Source organism: Lycium barbarum, chromosome 8, assembly GCF_019175385.1.
Source record: "Lycium barbarum isolate Lr01 chromosome 8, ASM1917538v2, whole genome shotgun sequence".
Lineage (NCBI taxonomy): Eukaryota > Viridiplantae > Streptophyta > Magnoliopsida > Solanales > Solanaceae > Lycium > Lycium barbarum.
In genome coordinates, this window is record NC_083344.1 from 62,974,199 (window position 1) to 62,981,816 (window position 7,618).

Sequence of the window (7,618 nt, forward strand, 5' to 3'; positions counted from 1 at the left end):
AACTCCTTGAAAAGCTATAGAATGTCCGTAGAACCTTTATAGGTGACCCCATAAGCTTAAAGGGCGTAATTGGAGCCCACCGGCTTGCTTGTTCCGAGGTGGGCCCGCTATTCCCGGTTTTGCCCTTAATGTACTAAAGTCTACTTTTCGAACGATTTTTGAAAGAAACGTTTCGACTACCCTTTTAATTACCTAACGAATATGGTTTTAAATATTCTATTAAGTCTGATAAATTATTTTGACACTCGGAACGACTTCAGGAAGGTTATACTTCTGTAATTTATTATGATGTCCGAAATGCTTTTATTATGATCCCGTCCGACTTCATTGGATTTGTTTGCCCTTGATATGTCTCATTGAGTCCTTGAAAACATTTATGATATTTTAATTGCATTAGTCTCTCACTACTCCATTCGTGGATGCCCCAATGATTCCCACACTGAGCCCGGGCCAGGATATGTTGTCAAGCGTGATCCTTTGCATTGTTCGTCGTGCCTCGATGTAAGGGGGCAGGTATACGCGTACATGGGTTTGTGGAGTATGCTGTGCCATGTACGCTTGTTCTGATATGATTTGCTATGAACATCTGATATGATATAATATGTGACGGGGTTATGCCCCATTCTGATTCTTCTGTGTTGTGGCACCAGCGTCGGGAGGGTGGCCACGTTCTGTCTACCGAGTCCCTTGGCAGGTGCCGGATTTGATATGGCATATGTTTCTGTACACACTCTGCATGTTTTGAAATTATGTATCTGATACTTTGGATTTTTCTGTTTATTCTGTACGTTCTACACCAGTTATGATTTTGTTTCTGCAACTCAGGCTTTACATATTCAGTACATATTTCATACTGACCCCCTTTCCTCGGGGGCTGCGTCTTCATGCCGCGCAGGTACCGACGACAGGTTTGCTGATCCGTCCGCTTAGGATCTCATTCTGCTATTTTTGGAGCGCTCTTTTATTCAGAGCCATCTTTTGGTACAGTCTATTACTTCTATATGTGTATATTCTCGTTCATGGGTACGGCGGGGCCCTGTCCCGCCATATGATTCTGTTGGTCCATTTAGAGGTCTGTAGACATGTTTGTGGGTTGGGATCTTTCTGTACAGCTGTGTGTATATGTTGTGTTTGGGCGATCCCATTCGCCGCGGCGGCCGGTCCGCATATATTTAAATGTTACTCTGTTGGCCCTGTATGGCCTTTGTTGGTATTTTCTGCGTGCAGGGTATATGGGATAGTCCGTAAAACAAAGGAAACTCTGCCGAAATTTTTCTGGAAATTAGCTAAATTTGAAATAAAGCTGCGTCGGCTTCTGCTGTATATTAGAATGTGTTTGAGTGCCCAGATCGGGCACTAGTCACGGCATACGGGGTTGGGTCGTGACAAAAGTGGTATCAGAGCGGTTCGTCCTCGGAATGTCTACAGACCGTGTCTAGTAGGGTCTTGTTTATCGGTGTGTTGTGCACCACACCTATAAACAGGAGGCTACAGGGCATTTAGGATACTACCCTTCTTTCTGTCTTAGATCGTGCGATAGAGTTGTGTTATCAGGATGATTCCTCCCTAACGAATTGTTACATTTGCAGTTATGTGTTATATCCCGTGTTTTCACACCTTTGGAAAATTGGAAATAATTTGGACTTGTATGAAATAAGGTCATAATTGAATTTATGTAACCCTTGAGTTGTTATGAAAGAATATTAATATGGAAGTGTCGAGAAACGTTAAGGGCAAATTTGGGATTTCGAAAATTAGTTTCGGGAATTACAAAACGGGAATTATAATCCATTGGGCCCAAATAATTGAAAGAAAAATTAGGCCCAAGGATGAAGGGTGGCCGGCCAACTTAGTGGCCCAAGCCCATGTTGTATAAATTTTTCCCATGTGCAAAAAAAAAAATTAACTAAGGGACCATAGTGTATATATCATATATTACACAATCTTCATCCCTTAGAAGATTCATGAAAGAGCAAAGCAAAAACAAGAGAAAATAAAGGGGAGGGTTCGGCTTGGCCATAGAAAATTTGCTACCAAAAATCTTGCTTCTAAAATTTTGTTCTTGTTGGATTCCTACTAAAGTGAGTGCCCTTTTCAACTTGGTGTAGTTGGTTTGGAGAGAGGAGCATTAAATTCATCAAAGTGACCATTCACTCAAGTGAAGAAGACTAGGGAAAAAGGTAAAAATTCATCTCTTTTTATTGTGTTATGAAGTCATGTTTATGTTGTAGTATGTAGAAATGAGTTGATTGTATGGAGAAATGGAAGTTTGCAAAGTGGGTGTGTGGTATGTATATGTAGCCGTGAGTATGTGTGGATTGTATACCTATAATGTGTTGAATTTATGTTATATTCTAGTTGTGGTTGTGGTGAAATGCATGTTGGGAATGAAAGTTGAATGAATTTGATAGAAGTTGGTAGTGGGGTGTTTGGCCGTGTGGTATGGAGTGTGTGGGATGGAAATGGATTAAGTTTGTTTAGTGTGTTAGTTGTGTTATTGTGATTCTTGCAATATAAATGAAAGTAAAATGATATGAGGTTGCTTTGAAATGGAATGTAGAAGTTTATGTCGTTTTAGAACGATTTTACGACATTATGAAAGTGAAGTTATTAAGTTGCAAATTATGATGAGTATTGATGAAGTTGGAAGCTAGAAACATATTATGAATATGTATGCCAAAGATTAGAAGTTTTGAATGAGTTACGACTTTGGCGGAAAGTTTGTATATTATGTATATCGTGTGTATAATTTAAGGAAACCATATGAAACGCTTCTAATCTATGTTGGGATGGTCTAGTTTGGTAATGTATGTGAAATCATTGAAATTGGTTGGAAATTGAAGTTGAAATGAAGGTTATGGCATTATGTCGGCAAGTAGAACTAGTTGTGCCATATTGTGTTTCTAGTGTTTGTTGTTGATGTTGATGTTGTTGTTGTTGTTTGGGTTGTTGTTGATGATTGTGAGCCGAGTTGAATTCTCGGGGGTGCCATATGTATAGGGGAAGTGCTGCCGAAATTTCGGTAGACAAATAAGAGTTGAATTGAATTTGTAGCATCTATAACTTACAATTGGTAAACTTGACCATTTGCAGATTTTTGACGAAACGGGAAGTGAGTTTGGAAAGGCGTAAGGAGCTTGAAAGGTATGTAAAGCTACCCCGATCCTTCTTTTGGCATGTCTAAGTGTTTTAGGATCGGATTCGGGCCTCAAAAGACCTTCTTGGCCATCGGAATCCGTAAGAGAAAATCTCAGTTTTTCCTTCAGTAGAATTGAACCATTTTGATATGCTTTTCCTGAAATTATGCAAACGTTCTCTAAACTCCTTGAAAAGCTATAGAATGTCCGTAGAACCTTTATAGGTGACCCCATAAGCTTAAAGGGCGTAATTTGAGCCCACCGCCTTGCTTGTTCCGAGGTGGGCCCGCTATTCCCGGTTTTGCCCTTAATGTACTAAAGTCCCCTTTGTGAACGATTTTTGAAAGAAATGTTTCGACTACCCTTTTAATTACCTAACTAATATGGTTTTAAATATTCCATTAAGTCTGATAAATTGTTTTGATACTCGAAACTCATTTACTATGATTCCTTCCGACTTCATCGGATCGGTTTGTCTTTGATATGCCTCATCGAGTCTATGGAAACATTTATGATATTTTACTTGCCTTAGTTTCTCACGACTCTATTCGTGGATGCCCCAATGTTTCCCACACTGAGCCCGGGCCAGGATATGTTGTCAAGCGTAATCCCCTGCATTGTTCGCCGTGCCTCGATGTGAGGGGGCAGGTATATGCGTACATGGGTTTGTGGAGTAGGCTGTGCCATGTACGTTTGTTCTGATATGATTTACTATGGCCATTTGATATGACATATTATGTTACGGGGTTATGCCCCTATTCTGATTCTTCTGTGTTGTGGCACCAGCGTCGGGAGGGTGGCCACGTTCTGTCTGCCGAGTCCCTTGGCAGGGGCCGGATTTGATATGACATATGTTCTGTACACACTCTGCATGTTTTGGAAATATGTATCTGATACTTTGGATTTTCCGTTTACTTTCTGTATGATCTGCACCAGTTATGATTTTGTTTCTGCAACTCAGGCTTTACATATTCAGTACATATTTCGTACTGACCCCCTTTCTTCGGGGGCTGCGTTTCCATGCCGCGCAGGTACCGACGACAGGTTTGCTGATCCGTCTGCTTAGGATCTCATTCTGCTATTCTTGGAGCGCTCTTTTATTCAGAGCCATCTTTTGGTATAGTCTGTCACTTCTATATATGTATATTCTCGTTCATGGGTACGGCGGGGCCCTGTCCCGTCATATGATTCTGTCGGTCTGTTAGAGGTCTGTGGACATGTTTGTGGGTTGGGATCTTTCTGTACAGTTGGGTGCTTATGTTGTGTTTGGGCGATCCCATTCGCCGCGGCGGCCGGTCCGCATATATTTAAACGTTGCTTTGTTGGCCCTGTGTGGCCTTTGTTGGTATTTTCTGCGTGCAGGATATATGGGATAGTCCGTAAAACAAAGGAAACTCTGCCGAAATTTTTCTAAAAATTTAGCTAAATTTGAAATAAAGCCTTATCGGCTTCTGCCATATACTAGAATGCGTGTGAGTGCCCAGATCGGGCACTAGTCATGGCCTACAGGGATGGGTCGTGACAAAAGTGGTATCAGAGCGGTTCGTCCTCGGAATGTCTACAGACCGTGTCTAGTAGAGTCTTGTTTATCGGTGTGTTGTGCACCACACCTATAAACGGGAGGCTACAGGGCATTTAGGATACTACCCTTCTTTCTGTCTTAGATCGTGCGATAGAGCTGTGTTATCAGGATGATTCCTCCCTAACGAATTGTTACATTTGCAGTTATGCCTCCAAAAAAGGCGACAGCGGCCCAAAAGGCCAAGGCAGCAGCTGTGGGAGAGACTAGTCGGGCCCAGAGGGTTACCAGGGCCCATGCTCATATTGCTCCTGATATTTTGCCCCCGGCAGAGGGCTCTTCCACACCGCCACACGTAGAGGAGATTGCAGCAGCAGCAGCTGCAGGTCGAGGAGCGGCTCCACCGCCAGCTCCCGAGATTCCAGTACCTGAGCCTCCAGCTCCACGGCCAGGGACTGAGGATCAGACTATGAGAGAGGCAGTCCAGCTACTGACTAGACTTGTGGCAGGACAGGTTCAGGTGCACGGACCGGGAGGTGACCGGGCTTACAGGCGTGACAGTTCGAGAGCCCGTGAGTTCTTGACTTATGGCCCTCCAGAGTTCTTCGGGACAAAGCCCGAGGAGGATCCCGAGGAGTTCATCAGGAAGATGCGGCGCACCTTACAGTTTATTAATGCTTCCGAGACAGAGTCAGTTGCATTGGCATCATACCGGTTGTATGATGTAGCGGCAAATTGGTACGAGTCATGGGAGTTATCCAGAGGTGACGACGCTCCCCCAGCAGTTTGGGATGATTTTTCTCAGGCTTTTCTTAGCCACTTTCTGCTTCCGGAGTTACGGCGGGCCAAGGCTGACAGATTCTTATTGCTGAGACAGAGGGGTCGCAGTGTTCGAGAGTACAGTATGGAGTTCGACTTATTGGCCCGATACGCACCTGCTGTGGTAGCTACTATGGCTGACAGGATGCCCAGGTATATTATGGGGCTGGACCGTTATTTTGTCGACAGCTGTTTGGTATTGGCTGCTCAGCCCGGCATGGATATTGCCCGGATTCAGGCCCACGCCCAGGGCATGGAGGACCGGCATAGGGAGCGTCAGCCTGATAGGAGCCAGGATGGGAGACAGCCCAAGAGGGCCAGATCATCTGGGTATTCTGGAGATTCTCGGGGCAGGCAGCCTCAGGAGCCGCAGCAGCCTAGCAGACATCTATCCCAGCCGGCACAGAGCGCACCTCCACAGCCTACAGGTCAGAGCTCCAGGGCTTCAGGTTCGCGGACAGACAGGGGTTCTGGTCAGACGAGGCCACCTAGGCCTCAGTGTTCTTACTGTGGCAGATACCATCCTGGGGAATGCTACAGAGCCACCGGTGCATGTTTTTCTTGTGGCCGCCAGGGCCATTCTGTGAGAGATTGCCCGTATAAGGGTAGTTCGGGTGGTGCAGCGCAGCCTACCGGATCAGCCGCCGGGTCTTCATCTTCATCAGTGGCTATGCGCCCTACGGGGCCAGGTACTTCAGCATCAGCGGGTCGCGGCAGAGGCCGTGGTGGAGCTTCTGGTACTAGCGGTCCTTCGAACCGCATCTATGCTCTGTCCAGCCGCCAGGATCAGGAGGCATCGCCTAATGTCGTTACAGGTACATTATTGGTTTTCTCTCGGTCTGTGTATGCATTGATTGATCCAGGTTCGACTTTGTCATATATTTCGCCTCTGGTTGCTTGTAAAATTGTATAACATCTGAACCTATAGAGCCGTTTGAGGTAGCCACACCGATTGGGGACTTTATTGTAGCAAAACAGGTATATAAGAACTGTTCTGTAATTGTATGTGGCCGTGACACTAAGGTAGATCTGGTGGAGTTAGATATGGTCGAGTTCGATGTTATTATGGGAATTGACTGGCTAGCCTCCTGTTATGCTAATGTTGATTGCCAAAGTAAGGTAGTTCGTTTCCAGTTTCCTGGGGAGCCAGTTATAGAATGGGCCGGTAATACAGCATCGCCGAAAGGTAAGTTTATTTCATACCTTAAGGCAAAGAAAATGATCAGAAAGGGTTATTTTTATCATCTGGTTCGGGTACAAGACTTGACAGCAGAAACGCCGACTCTTCAGTCAGTTCCCGTGGTTAATGAATTTCCAGATGTGTTCCCAGAAGAGCTTCCAGGCCTTCCTCCAGAGCGGGAGATAGATTTTACTATTGATTTGCTTCCAGATACTCAGCCGATATCTATTCCCCCGTACAGAATGGCACCGGCAGAATTGAAAGAACTGAAAGAGCAGTTGAAGGATCTGTTAGAAAAAGGCTTCATTAGACCCAGCACTTCGCCTTGGGGAGCCCCGGTATTATTTGTAAGTAAGAAAGACGGGTCGTTGCGTATGTGTATTGATTATCGACAGCTGAATAAGGTAACCATAAAGAATAAATACCCCCTCCCCAGAATTGACGATTTGTTTGATCAGTTGCAGGGCGCCAAGTATTTTTCGAAGATAGATCTTCGGTCTGGCTATCATCAGGTACGGGTACGGGAGGCCGATATTCCTAAGACAGCATTCCGGACCAGATATGGGCATTATGAATTCAGAGTTATGTCTTTTGGGCTGACTAATGCTCCTGCGGTATTCATGGATTTAATGAATCGGGTATTCAGGCCATTCTTGGATATGTTCGTAATTGTATTTATCGATGATATTCTGGTTTATTCTCGATCCGAGGCAGAGCACGCAGATCATCTGAGAGCGGTATTGGGGGTACTTCTGCGTCAGAAATTATATGCAAAATTTTCTAAATGTGAATTCTGGCTGGCTTCAGTGGCATTTCTGGGGCATATTATTGCAGCTGATGGTGTCCGAGTGGATACACAGAAGATTGAGGCCGTGAAAAATTGGCCCAGACCCACGACGCCCACCGAGGTACGTAGTTTCCTGGGGTTAGCGGGCTATTACAGAAGATTTGTGGAAAAGTTTG

At 44.8% G+C, this 7,618-nt stretch overlaps 1 long non-coding RNA gene across 1 annotated transcript; it reads left to right on the forward strand.

Moving 5' to 3' along the window:
* The first annotated feature begins 2,108 nt into the window (after window positions 1-2,108).
* LOC132605087 (uncharacterized) lies at window positions 2,109-4,430 on the forward strand. The gene is made up of 3 exons (XR_009569023.1): window positions 2,109-2,180; window positions 3,094-3,144; window positions 4,169-4,430. It is a non-coding gene; the product is annotated as an uncharacterized LOC132605087 (long non-coding RNA).
* The last annotated feature ends 3,188 nt before the right edge of the window (window positions 4,431-7,618 follow it).